This window comes from Eulemur rufifrons, chromosome 7 (genome assembly GCF_041146395.1).
Source record: "Eulemur rufifrons isolate Redbay chromosome 7, OSU_ERuf_1, whole genome shotgun sequence".
NCBI lineage: Eukaryota > Metazoa > Chordata > Mammalia > Primates > Lemuridae > Eulemur > Eulemur rufifrons.
In genome coordinates, this window is record NC_090989.1 from 73774032 (window position 1) to 73787490 (window position 13459).

Here is a 13459-nt window from a genome sequence, read left to right on the forward strand (position 1 = left end):
TTAGACTAAAGTGATAAATGATGCTATAAAAATGAGGAACCCCAACTGAGGGATTAATGTGAGGTGCCCTTTAAAAAGGATTTAGATTGTGTGTTTTGAATGTATTTGTTATGGGATTCTTTGAGCACTTTAGTAATACACAGGTGTTAAACCCCTGCATTTTGATGTTGTCTGTTTAAACAATGTCAGATCATCTCTCGCTATATAGGCACCAAAGATAAATCTTCTCATTAAATGAAGCTTCTTTTGGTTCTACCCAGATAGAAGCCCATGGTAGGCAAATGATTAAGCAGCTCCTCTGAACTCATTACCATTCATTCAGTCCACTGCCTTCCTCTTCCTGATCCTTTCCTTTCTTTTCGCCTTCACAAGACTCACTCTTTTTCACACCAAATGGGTGAAACTCAGCTCTGACATTCTACCATACAAAGGCGGTTTGGAAGAGAATAAAATCTTCATTACTTAGAGCTGTGCTACCGAGTCTTCTTCCTAAAACAGGGACGTTTTATGTTATCATTCAGTTGTTCCAGGCCCCTTAGGAATTCATTAAGGAAAAGCTCAAACATTTTTCCAGTTGCAACATGGGTAGACTTACCTTATTTTACTTTTCACATTCCGAGAAGCTTTTAAATTAAAACTCTTTCTCAACTAGTCCCACAAGTACCGGCTCTTAAAAGTCATTGCATCATAAGACATATGTGGTAATATTTGCTACGAAGATAATTACATTTCCATTAACTAGGACACTGACACTAGGTTATTCCTTAATGTCACCTTTAGTGAATAGATTTTTTTTTCCACCATGTCTTTAATCTTATGTCATTATTCTATCTTCTATTACTAACACTCAAAAACACTTATGATAAAGGATGATGTAAGTTTAAGGCATCATAAGCAAGGAGAAGAAGCTGTAATTATTCTGCAGTGCTATCAAGATATCAATTTGGCTTTGCAGGGAATTATTTTCTTCTTCTTCTTTTTTTTTTTTTTAAGAGTGTACTTCTTTTTCAAGTTAAGGCAATTAGAAGTCTGTGCAGATTGGCTATTACATGGAGCCTTCAAAAGCACATCTGAGCCCTGTTATTCAGCTTCCTATTTGCAACTCAGATGATACAGATTGGTGCAAAGAAAAGCGGGAAACTTGGGAAATTATATTGTTAATTCAAGCCAAAAATGCTTTGGGGGATTTTTATGTGTCTTTTATTTTATCATTAAAGTTCTAATTGAAAAACTAAGTGTCTTCTCAAACTTATCAAGTCTTCTTACTTCTCTAGTTCTCTTTCTTCTCTTTTGGAGAATTGATTCACAACCTGATAGACTGTGTATCTTTGGGCACATTCAGACACACACAAAATGATTTTGGTTCTTAAAATCAAACCCTCAAATTGCATAATAATGGTAATTCAAAGATCACTTTCTGTTGATGGCTAGCAAGTAAAATCAGTTTTCTGTATTAAAGACCGCAACTTGAAAACACATTTAATAAGTAGAAATACAGTAGAAATACTGGAGTCTAAGCTCTGCTCTACCCAGACCACCATTCTCAACTCCCTCTTACTCATCAATCACCAAAATCATGTTTTACTTTACTGCTATTTAAAACCAAAAAATCTCTACTACAACTAAAGCTTCCTTACATAGCTACTTGTACCTAACTTTTGCCTTTCTTATTTTTAAAAATATCTTTATTATTACCTCCATTTTCTTCTCCTTTTCCATTCTTTACCTCAAAAGAGTTTTAAGAGCCCATTAGTTATGTAAATGATTTCTCAGCATTAAGATGTAGCACTTTATCCTATCATATCTTCTTCTTTTTGGGTAAACCTGTAGTCTTTTAGGAGTTTTCTTAACAATTTGCTCAGAGCTACATCACCCCCCCCCCACATAGATACCAAAGGGTAAAATTGACAGGAGGGAATGTGTAACAGAGCAGTCACCCCCTCCTCCCACAGATATGGAAGGGAAATACTGAGAGTAGGGAATATGTAACAGAGGGAATGGCCTGAAAAACATATTTCTGCTAATTAGAAGGATGATGGCATTTCAGATAGGAGTCCCCATCCTCTTCCTTTGCTGGCAAAGTAATAAAATGTCTCTTTCCTCCTCCCCCGCCAAAAAAAAAAGGACCAATCTGCTGAGCTAATTTTATTAGATCACTGGATCCAGAGGTCAGATGTGCCAATCTTCAAGTTCATTTTTAGAACTATGCTCAGCTGTATTGTTACAGACAAGACATAGACAGAATGGGATGAAGGAAGGGAAGAGAACACGGATGAGGAACTGAGATTCTATATATAGTTTCAGTATAATAGAGGAAACTTATCAAAGATTATTTGTTATATCCACAGTCACCTTTTTTCCATAATTACTTACCTCCCATCTAATATATTCTAATAGCTTAATTCCTGGTCTCTCTCTCTCTCTTTGCATTTGCTTGTCAAAATAAAACAACATATTATTATGGGAATTCCCTACCATAAAAAATTGTACATCAAAGTTTCTTTTTTTAATTTCAAAATATTACTATTATGGGGGTACAACTGTTTTGGGTTATATGTATTACTTTTGTAATGCTTGAGTCAGGGTTATAAGTGTGCTCATCACCCACATAGTGTTCATTGTACCTGTTAGGTAGATTTTTGCCCATCCCCTCTGCCCCCCTCTTACCTGCTTGATTTCCACTGAGTTTTACTTTCCTCTGGGCATATGTGTGTTCATCAGTTAGTTCCAACTAATAGCAAGCACATGTGGTGTTTGTTTTTCCATTCTTTAGATACTTCACTTAGGATAATGGTTTCCAGTTCCATCCAAATTATTGCAAAGGGCCTTGATTCATCATGAAATGATGGGCACTTGGGTTGCTTACAAATCCTTTCAATTGTGAATTGTGCTACCATAAACATTTGAGTACAAGTGTCTTTTTGATAAAATGACTTCTTTTTCTTTGAGTAGAAACCTAGTAGTGGGATTCCTGGATTAAATGGTAGGTAAGTCTACTTTTAACTCTTTGAGAAATTTTTATACTATTTCCCATGGGAGTGTACTAATTTGCAGTCCCACCAACAGTGTATAAGTGTTCCTTTGTCTCTGCATCTGCACCAGTATCTATTGCTTTTGGACTTTTTAATAAAAAGCCATTCTAACAGGAGTAAAGTGATATCTCATTTGGTTTCAATTTGCATTTCCCTGATGCTTAGTGATGTTGAGCACTTTTTTCATGTTTGTTGGCCATCTATCTGTCTTGTTTTGAAAAACTTCTGTTCATGTCTTTTTCCCATTTGTTAATGGGGTTGTTTGTTTATTCTTGCTGATTTGTTTGAGTTCTTTGTAGATTCTGGATTTTAGCCCTTTATCAGATGTGTAGTTTGTGAATATTTTCTCCTATTCTGTAAGTTGTCAATTTGCTCTGTTGATTATTTTCTTGGCGGTGCAGAAGCTTTTTAATTTGATCAAGTCCCATTTATTTATTTTTGTTGTTGCTGTAATTGCCACTGGGGTCTCAGTCATAAATTCTTTGCCTAGGCCGATATCTAGAACTAGAGTTTTTCCTAAATTTTCTTCTAGAATTGTTATGGTTTAAAGCCTTACATTAATTCTTTTATCCATCTTGAACTAATTTTTGTGAGTGGTGAGAAATAGGGATCCTGATTCAATCTTCTGCAGGTAGCTATCTAATTTTCCCAGCACCATTTATTGAATAAGGCTTCTTTTTCCCAGTGTATAGTATATTGTTGTCTGCTTTGCCAAAGATCAGTTGGCTGTATGTGGATGATTTTATATCTGGGTTATCTGTTCTGTTCTATTGGTCTATGTCTTTATTTTTGTGCTGTTTTGGTTACTATAGCTTTGTAGTATAGTTTGAAGTCTGGTAATGTGATGATTTCAGATTTGTTCTTTTTGCTTAAGATTGCTTAGGCTATTCAGGCTCTTTTCTGTTCCAGATAAAGCATAGAATTATTTTTTCTAGATCTGTGAAATATTACATTGGTATTTTGATGGAGATTGCATTGAATCTGTAAATCACTTTGGGTAGTATGAACATTTTAACAGTGTTAATTCTACCAATCCATGAGCATGATGTGATTTTCCATTTGTTTGTGTAACATACGATTTCTTTCCTCAGTGTTTCATAGTTTTGTTTGTAGAGATCTTTCACCTCCTTGGTTAAGTATATTTCTAAGCATTTTATTTATTTTTTTTTGTAGGTATTGTGAATGGTATTGAGTCTTTGATTTGACTCTCAGCTTGACTGTTATTGGTGTATAGAAATACTACTGATTTGTGTACATCAATTTTGTAACCTAAGACTTTGCTGAATTTATTTATCAAATTCAGGAGTCTCTTGGTGGAGTCTTTGGGGTTTTCTAGATATAAGAGCATATCATCAGCAAAAAGTGATAATTGACCTCCTCTTTCCTGATTTGGATAGTTTTTATTTCTTTCTCTTGCCTGATTGCTTTGGCTAGGACTTCTAGCACTATGTTGAATAGAAATGCTTACAGTAGGCACCCTTGTCTTTTTCTAGTTCTTAGTGGGAATGCTTTCAACTTTTCCCCATTCAGTAAAATGTTCGCTGTGGGTTTTTATCATTTTGAGATATGTTCCTTCTATGTCTAGTTTGTTGAGGGTTTTTATCATGAAAGGGTGCTGAATTTTGTTGAATGCTTTTTATGCATCTATTTAGATGATCATATGCTCTTTGTTTTTGCTTCTGTTTATGTGGTGAATCACATTTATTGACTTATGCATGTTGAACCATCCTTGCTTCCCTGAGATGAAGCCCACTTGGTCATGGTGGATTATTTTTTTGATATGTTGTTGAATTTGATTTGCTAGTATTTTATTGAGGATTTTTGCATCTATTTTCATAAGGGATATTGGTCCATAGTTTTCTTTTTTTGTTGTTGTGTCCTTTCCTGGCTTTGGTATCAAGGTGATACTGGCTTCATAGAATGAATTGGGGAGGATTCCCTCCTTCTTGATGTTATGGAATAATTTCTGCAGTATGGGTACCAGCTCTTTGTAGGTCTGGTAAAATTTAGCTGTGAACCCATGTGATCCAAGGCTTTTTTTCACTGGAGATTTTTTTTTTTATTATTACTGCTTCAATCTCTTTGCTCATTATTGATCTATTCAGCAGTTCTATTTCTTCTGATTGAGTCTTGTAAGGTTGTGTGCTTCCAGAAATTTGTCCATTTCCTCTATGTTAAAAATATGGAACACTTCATGAATTTAAATGTCATCCTTAAACAGGGGCCACGCTAATCTTCTCTGTATTGCTCCAATGTTAGTATATGTGCTGCCACAGCAAACATCAAAATTTCTGAAGCTGTAGTCCATGAACACTCTGATTTGGAATTCTCAGGGAAGTCTATGAAAAAGGTAGATTCTTAGTTCCCTCCTCAATCTAGTGAGTCAGAATCTCTGTGTCTTTCTAACAAGCTCCCATGATAATTATTAAACCATCATCTATGAATATATATAGTACAATCTAAAATACCCAGCTTGCTCTGAGATGTACTCTAAAATGTGGCCTAATTTTTCATTAGCTTTCTTAGTTCCTCAATTAGCCAGGTCCTTTTGGTTTGGGAATCAGAGACTCCCTGGTTACTCAGGATAAAGAAGGTTTATAAGTAGAACAATTCAAGGACTGAGGTAGCTCTAGGGACAAGCTTTTTTTTTTTTTTTTTTCTTTTTAACTTTCTTGGGAGCCCCACAGTTTCTCTTTGTGGAGCCAACGTACAAGTTTTTGGCAGCTATGATGGAATAGCTAATAGCCAATCTCTAATCCAATGAGAGGCACTTGGAGACAAGAACACCTGGTAATAATCATGTTTACCCAAGAGAAAGCCATGAGTAAGGGCTGGATACACAAGTGACATCAAAGAAAAGGTATGTACAGGGCAAGCATTGAAATCAGGAAGCCAACTACACCCTCTCTCCCTCTTTCTAAACATACGCAGCCAATATTTTTGTCTTTCCTAAAAAATATGCTAGACTTTCCCATCTCTCTGCCTTTGTGTGTGTATATTTCAACCTTAAATGCCTACTTTCCCAATCTACATCTGAAGTTTTACTATTCCTTCAAGGTCCTTTCTCAATTCAATTTCATGAGATTTTCCTAAAATGTCTAAAAAGAAACTCATTGTGAACTCTTTTCTTAATGCCCCTTTAAAAATGCCTTTATTTATTTGTTTGTATTTTTTAAAATTATTTTACCTGTAATGCCTATAGTGTTTGCCTGTACTAAAAGTCCTTTGATTAATTGTGAATCACCAGAGGTTGAGAACCTCTTAAATTCATTTAATGGTTTCTCTGTAGAGTTAAACATAGTGCCTGTAAGTGTTAAGCATCAAAATAGTGTTTTTGAATTTTATTTAATGATGTGGCTAATCCAGAATTATAAAGTTCAAATCATTATTTGAGACTTTGGATGTGATTTAGGGTGGTATTACATTCAGTATGGTTGTATCAGTTTATATAATGTTAAAATATTTAAATGTTGTTATGTGAAAAGAAAAAGCATAAAAAGAAATACCTATGATATGTACTCTTTCATAAAACATGGTGATTCTTAGAGGTATTACGTGTCCTATGATTTATCTGATGATAAATAAATTAACAACATTAAAAATATCCCATTTATAAAATAAAGGGATTGGTCTGGTTTAGTTGGATGGTCCATAAAATACTTTCCAGTTCTGACATCCTGTAATCTTAGGGCCTTTTTTATCATTACCAATATCACCTTCCTTGTCATTCCTCTTTTCCCTTTATTTCCATAGCCATTAAACTTTTTGCACTATTTTTTCTTCCTCGTTGTTAAAGCTATAATTTAAGAATCCAAATTTATTGAATTTGTATTAGTAAGACTTTATTTGCTTGCTACCCTCTCTTATCTTCCATTTCAAGCTACATTGGAAGAAACGCTCTACTTCTCAGGTCTTTTTAAGTTTAATTTCTTGGAATTTAACTTAATTAAGATGTTTAGAATATTTTATGTAACTACACAACCTAATTGTCATGACAAAATGTACAAGGAGTTCCAGGAAGTTTGTTGGAACACATGCATCTGGGATTCTCTCTTCTCCTTTCTTTCCTCAGGGAGCTCCAGCTGGTGAGTCAGGACTGCACTGGCAGAACCCATGGAAGATCCTGGAGAATAAAATTCTTTAGGAAAGCAGATTATTCTTCTCTGTGGAAAATGCCAGGTTGTAAAAACAGAGACTGGATGGCTGAATTTACAGCAGTAATTATCTCAGAATGATAATTAACTATTTTCTTCAAGTTTTCAGAGATTTAAATGCCTCCTGTATTTCTGTAACTGTATCTATTTTAGTATGAATGTGTTTGGATCTTCTGTTTGGAGTCTAGAGAATGATAACTAACCTATTTTACTTTTCCTTTCTAGGGTATTTTGTACTCATTCCTCCACTTGATCTCATAATTTATGATAAGAATTGCTTAGGTGTGCATTTTTTTCCAATTAAGATTACCATGAGTGAATATATATGTTTTCAGACCTTAATATCAACATATTTTTTTCACTACAATTACTGATAAATTTAAATTTATTTTACCATCTTAATTTTGTATATAGAAAATTTAGAGTGTTAGCAGATTAGACTGAAAAGCCAAACTCTGAGTACACTGCTCCCTAGCTGTGTGAATTTGAGCAATTTATTGAAATCATTTACTAGTCAATTTCCTCATGTTTCAAATGGAATAATTATATTTCTTACCCGATATCATTTATAAAGATTAGGCAAAAAAATATCTAATACACTTATGATACTGCCTAATTTTACTATATGCATTCAATGACTCTGTATGTATATATATATTTCACTTTATGCTTTCCATAACATTTTCTTTGTTATTTTCTCTTTCCTATACTTCCATTAGACTAATTTTGGTGTAATACAATGTATTTTTTTTGTCACTACTATTGGTTTCAATGTTTTAAATTTTAATTTATATTTGTTTTATGCTTAAATTAAACTTCTAAATTTATTTGACTTAAAGTTTAATAAATAGCTTTACTTTCCTCACAAAAAAATGAAGATTATAAGAATACTTTAATATATGAATTTACTCACACATTTCTCAATAATTTGTTCACCATTGATTCTTATATTCTACCTTTTCAAGAATTTAAAATCCTTCTTTCTGAAGGAGAGGCCTGTCAGGGGGAAGCTGTCTCAGTCTTTATTTGAAATTTTCTTTATATGACCATTACGCTTGATAGATTAGCTGGGTAGAGAATTATAGGCTGACAGTTATTTTTTCTCCACATGGTGAAGATATTTCAAAATCTTGACCTGCATTGTTTTTGTGGAGCTACCTGTAATAGTCCAATTTCAGTAGTTTTTAAATATAATTTGTCTTCTCTATTTAGTTGTATTTTACATATTCTCTTTGATGTGATGTTCTGAAGTTTCATTAAAATGTATCTAAATGTGGTATTATTTGTTCTTTATATAACTTATGCTTTATGAATATGTAGAATTTTAATTCTAAACATTTTCAACCAAAGTCTCTTCAAATGTAGACTCCCTTATTTTCTATATTGTCTTCTTTTGGAACATCTACCAAACATGTACTGGGCATTCGTATTCTATCCTCTCTATCTCTGAACCTGTCTTCCATCTTTCTAATTCTTTCTGCTACATTACAGATAGTTTTCTCCAGTTTATCTTTCAATTTTCTAATTCACTTTTTAGTTTTTACTAACTTCCTGTAAATTATTTTTATTGTAATATCATTTCAAATGGCCTTCTTTTGTGAGATTTCTTGTGACATGGATTGTAGTGTGTCTCTTTAGAATGGTTTTGTGTTTGCTTTTGTTAGGGATACACTAGTTGGGGACCAATTTTTATCTTAATTATTGAGATGGGGGTTTCTACATCTTGTAATTATTGGGAATTTAAACTTTAATATTCAGAGTTGGGTCTGTGTTTACAAGTTCTCCTTTTTTTCCCACCCAAAATCTAGGCAGATAGAAGCTTCATCATTGTCTATCTCCTTCCTATGTAAGTGTGTAGACTTTATTTTAGTTTACCCATTCCCTGAGGTTTCAACCCTCTTAGTGCCCCAGCTCTATGCATCAATTTCTTTTCCAAGTTTTCTTCTTCAGCAAGCTAAAGTGAGGTCATTAAAATCCAAGTGCTAGACATACTGGGTCTTCTATTCAACTACTCTACAGTCTCTGTAATACTCTTCAATTCTAGCATCTGGGGATTCTTTACCCATCTTCTTAGTTCAGCCACGCATTTTATATATTGTTGTTTTAAATCCAGAATCTTTAGTTTCTTGTATTGGGAGGACTTTTACACTATTTCAGTTTACCGTTTTACCTGAATTCAGTAGGCTAGTGCTATCAACATCAATATTTTATGTACTGAAAAATCACTATGCACAAAACATCATGGAAGAATTAGACAACACTTTTCAAAGAGTTTTAATTCAAACTTCTTTTATTGTAATGATAACAAAGTTTCTCTACATAGAAGTGGTAGAAAAGCAAGGAGTTACTTGGTTTATCAAAAGCCACTCGACAAAACTCAGAGCAGACACCCAGAAACTTCTTCTGGCTTCACTTCTAGGATCTTCCTATATATTAAATAATTTCAAAGAGCAGAAACAAATATCCAGGTCATAATAATATAACAAATCATGTATTGTGGTTCCAGACATGTTTGTTACTAATAAAAGAATTATGAGTAAAAAACATAGATGATGAAATTATATTAAAGTGAGAATTATGGACAAGTTCTTTGAAAATCTGAAATGAAAAAGAAAAATTATTCACGTCCACTGAAATTCTAAGGCTCTCAAAAATCATTTTTTGGTATTTATCATATTGCATTTATATATACCACCCAAATTTGAAATTTCTAATACAGTATGCATGAATTAGCTTGTAAGATACTTTAAAGCAGAATGTATTTCAGTATTCATTGCTAAATGGTTTTACCAAGGAAATTGACTTGATAATGCTTCATGAAAAGTGCCAGCTATTATCATATAATTTCAAAGTCCAGTCTAAAACAGTATCAGTATATCAAAAAGGGAATAAAAATTATAACTCTTATATTTTTAAAAGTCATTTGCTTTCTTTCTGTCCTTTTCTTCTTCATAAGATTAAGTGAAACTTAAGACTTGAAATCCTGAATAATTTATTTTCATTACAGTTTTTTTTTTTACCAGTTATAAGCAATATCTGGATACAAATTCTAATAAACAAATATGTATGTTGTGGAGAGGCAGAAATAAAAGTAACTGGATGAGGGAATCAAATGTGATTTAAAAATCACTCCTTACTCATTTAGTGAAAAGTAAAAAGCTTATTAAGATAAAAAAAATTATGGTCACAGTGGTTTTAGTCTTAAATCCATAAATTTCAGATGTATTTTATGCATAGCTATTTTTCTAAGTGATGAGGATAATAAAGAGCTTTCAAACAGTCTCTTTTACTCCAGGTTCATCATATTCTTAATTGCATTCTCTGAAAAATGAAACAGATCTGTAAGTTAATAATCAGATAGGATAATTTCTAATTTAGATCCCTAATTCCATGGCTGCCTGAAATCCAGGCAAAGAGAAATATACTTAGGGCTGTGATAGATCAGCAGAGGATGATTATTTTAGCTTCAACTATGAGGGTGGCAGCAACGTAGATAAAAACCCAAACCCTGCATGCTTCTTAAGTTCCTCTTCTAGCTTTTCAAAACAAATGCATGAATGCTGAAATGCTTCTTAGTAACCAAAAACAGTAAACAAAATTATCTATTCAGATAGCTGTGTAAGGATTCAGAGTGTAATAACCCCTTATTTTCTGCAGAAATCTGGAGTTTATAAAGAATTTCCACAGAGAATTCTGATAATGTAATCCTAAATAAATTGATGCTCTAAGAAGCAAAATGACTTTTCCAAGCACAAACAGCTAATTAATTTCAAATAGAACTAAAACTCAGACTTTCTTTTCTCTATATCATATGAGGCTCAAAGTACAGAAGTATAGGATAAATAATTGAATACCGTTTCTTTTGTTACAACTCTTTCTCCCTCCTTGTAATCTAAAGTGTAATTTCCTAAGGAATATATGGCAATAAGAGGAATAAAACACTTTACAAAAAAAAAACAGTGCAAGTTCCATTCTGGTATGGTTGTGTGTGCCCCTAATAGTTCAACTCTACTACTGATAACAAATATAAACTCTAGACAAAATAAGACAACTACCTTTTGTTTAATAGGGATAGTAAATAAAAGTAAATAGACTATGAAAATGTGGAGAAGAAACCAGTACAGGTGGTAGTTTTCAGGGTTTTTTCCCCCCTTTGGCAGTACTTGAAGGTGAACCACAGCTATAGAGTGGTACAGGGTGGGCAGCCAAAGTTGCAACACCCCAGCCTTTTTTTTCTGGCCACTGGAAATAAGGAAAGGAATATATATGGCCTGGGGGTGTGGGTTGAAGGAAGAGAGCTATAGGCAGAACTCTTAATTTTGGAAATGAACCTACACAAGTCTCAGCCTAACTTTATATGTATGGGACTGACCCAAACAATGGAGGTAAGTTTTAAGGAACTAAATTGAGATTTGAACCATCCATAGAAGGTCAGACAGAACTGATAATTTAAATATAACTAAATTAATTGCCTGCTTTAAGAAAAAAACATTTTTTTTCTGGACATTATAAGAGAACTCAAAGTAGAAAACAAAAAGGCAGAGGAAAGGCAAATTCACTTTTTCTTCAGGAGCCGGGCCATTCATCTCCTGGCCCTGGGCATCAGAGCTCTGTTGGCTGTCAAGCCTTTGAACTCCAGGACATAAATTAGCATCCTTCTTCCTCCCCAGGATCTCGGGCCCTTGGCCTCCGACTGAGAGTAACACCATTGGCTCCCCAGTTCTCAGGCCTTCCTGCACAGACTGAATGATACCAGCTGCTTTCATGGTTATCCAGCTTGCAGATGGCATACCGTGGGACTTCTTGCACTCCATAATTGCATAAGCCAATTTCCATAATAAATCCCCTTTTATATATCTATATACAGATGGTCCCTGATTTACAATGATTTGACTTACGATTTTTTTTTTTTTACTTCACAATGGTATGAAAGTGATACACATTCAGTAGAAACTATTACTTCAAGAACCCATACAATCAAATATGTGTGTGTACATATACCTCCAAAGGAATAAAAACATATCTGCACAAAAACTTGTACATGAATGGTCATAATAACATTATTCATGATAGGCAAAAGGTGAAAAAAATCTCAAATGTCAATCAACTCATGAATGGATAAACATAATGTGGCATACCCATACAATGGAATATTATTTGGCTATGAAAAGGAGTAAATTGATAACATATGCTACAATCTGGATGAATCTTGAAAATGTCATGTGAAGTGAAAGAAGTTAATCCCAACAATCACATATTATATGATTTCATTTATATTATATATGCAAAATAGGGAAATTTATAGGTACAAAAAATATTTGTGGTTTCTTAGGGATGAGGAAGATGGAGAGCTGAGGGGTGATAGATAAAGGGTACAAGGTTTCTCTGGGGTACAATAAAAATATTCTAAAGTTGTGATGATGGTTGCATAGCTGTGGGGATATATTAAAAATCATTGAATTATACACTTTGAATGGTAACTGGTATTATATGTGAATTATATCTCAATAAAGCTGTTACAAAAAATAGGATAGTATCTTAAGACTGATTCTTATCCCAAGAAAGCATTTTTGATTTAACATTCAAAAATCAAACAACATGATCCACTATATAAACAGAATAAAAGGGAAAACCATGTGCTCATTTCAATGGACCCACAAAAAGCTTTTGACAAAACTTAATATTCATTCATGATTAAAAGCTCTGAACAAACTAGGAATGGGGAATTCCTCAAATATCTTAGTGGAAAAAATAAATGTCAATTCTTAACTCATTCTATACACAGAAATTATTCAATGTGAATCATAAATCTAAATAGAAGAACTAAAAGTGTAAAAACCCTAGAATAAAATATAGAAAAATATTGTGAAGTTAGAGGAAGCAAAGATTTATTAGAAAGCACATAAAAATCAATCATGAAGTATCAAATTAAAAAAATACATAGAAATTAATCAAAATTAAAACTTTTTGTCATAAGAAAATAAAAATGCAAGAAACTGATGAGAGGAAATATTTGCAACACACATCAGACAAAAGACTTGTATTTAGAATATATCAAAAACTACTAAAAATAACAAGACAACTCAATTTAAAAAAATGATAAAATTTGAAGAAACATTTCATAAAGTATATACAACTGGCCTATGAGCATATGAAAAGATGATTAAAATTTTCAGTCATCAAGGGAATACAAATTAAAAAACCCACCATGATATATCACAACATATCCTTTATAACAGTTGAGATTAAAACAACTGACCAAAGTTAATAAAA

The 13459-nt window shown here is 33.1% G+C and overlaps 1 non-coding gene across 1 annotated transcript; it reads right to left on the reverse strand.

Moving 5' to 3' along the window:
• Positions 1–5208: 5208 nt before the first annotated feature.
• On the reverse strand, positions 5209–5311 carry LOC138388820 (U6 spliceosomal RNA). Its single transcript, XR_011234305.1, has one exon. It is a non-coding gene; the product is annotated as a U6 spliceosomal RNA (small nuclear RNA).
• Between the last annotated feature and the right edge of the window lie 8148 nt (positions 5312–13459).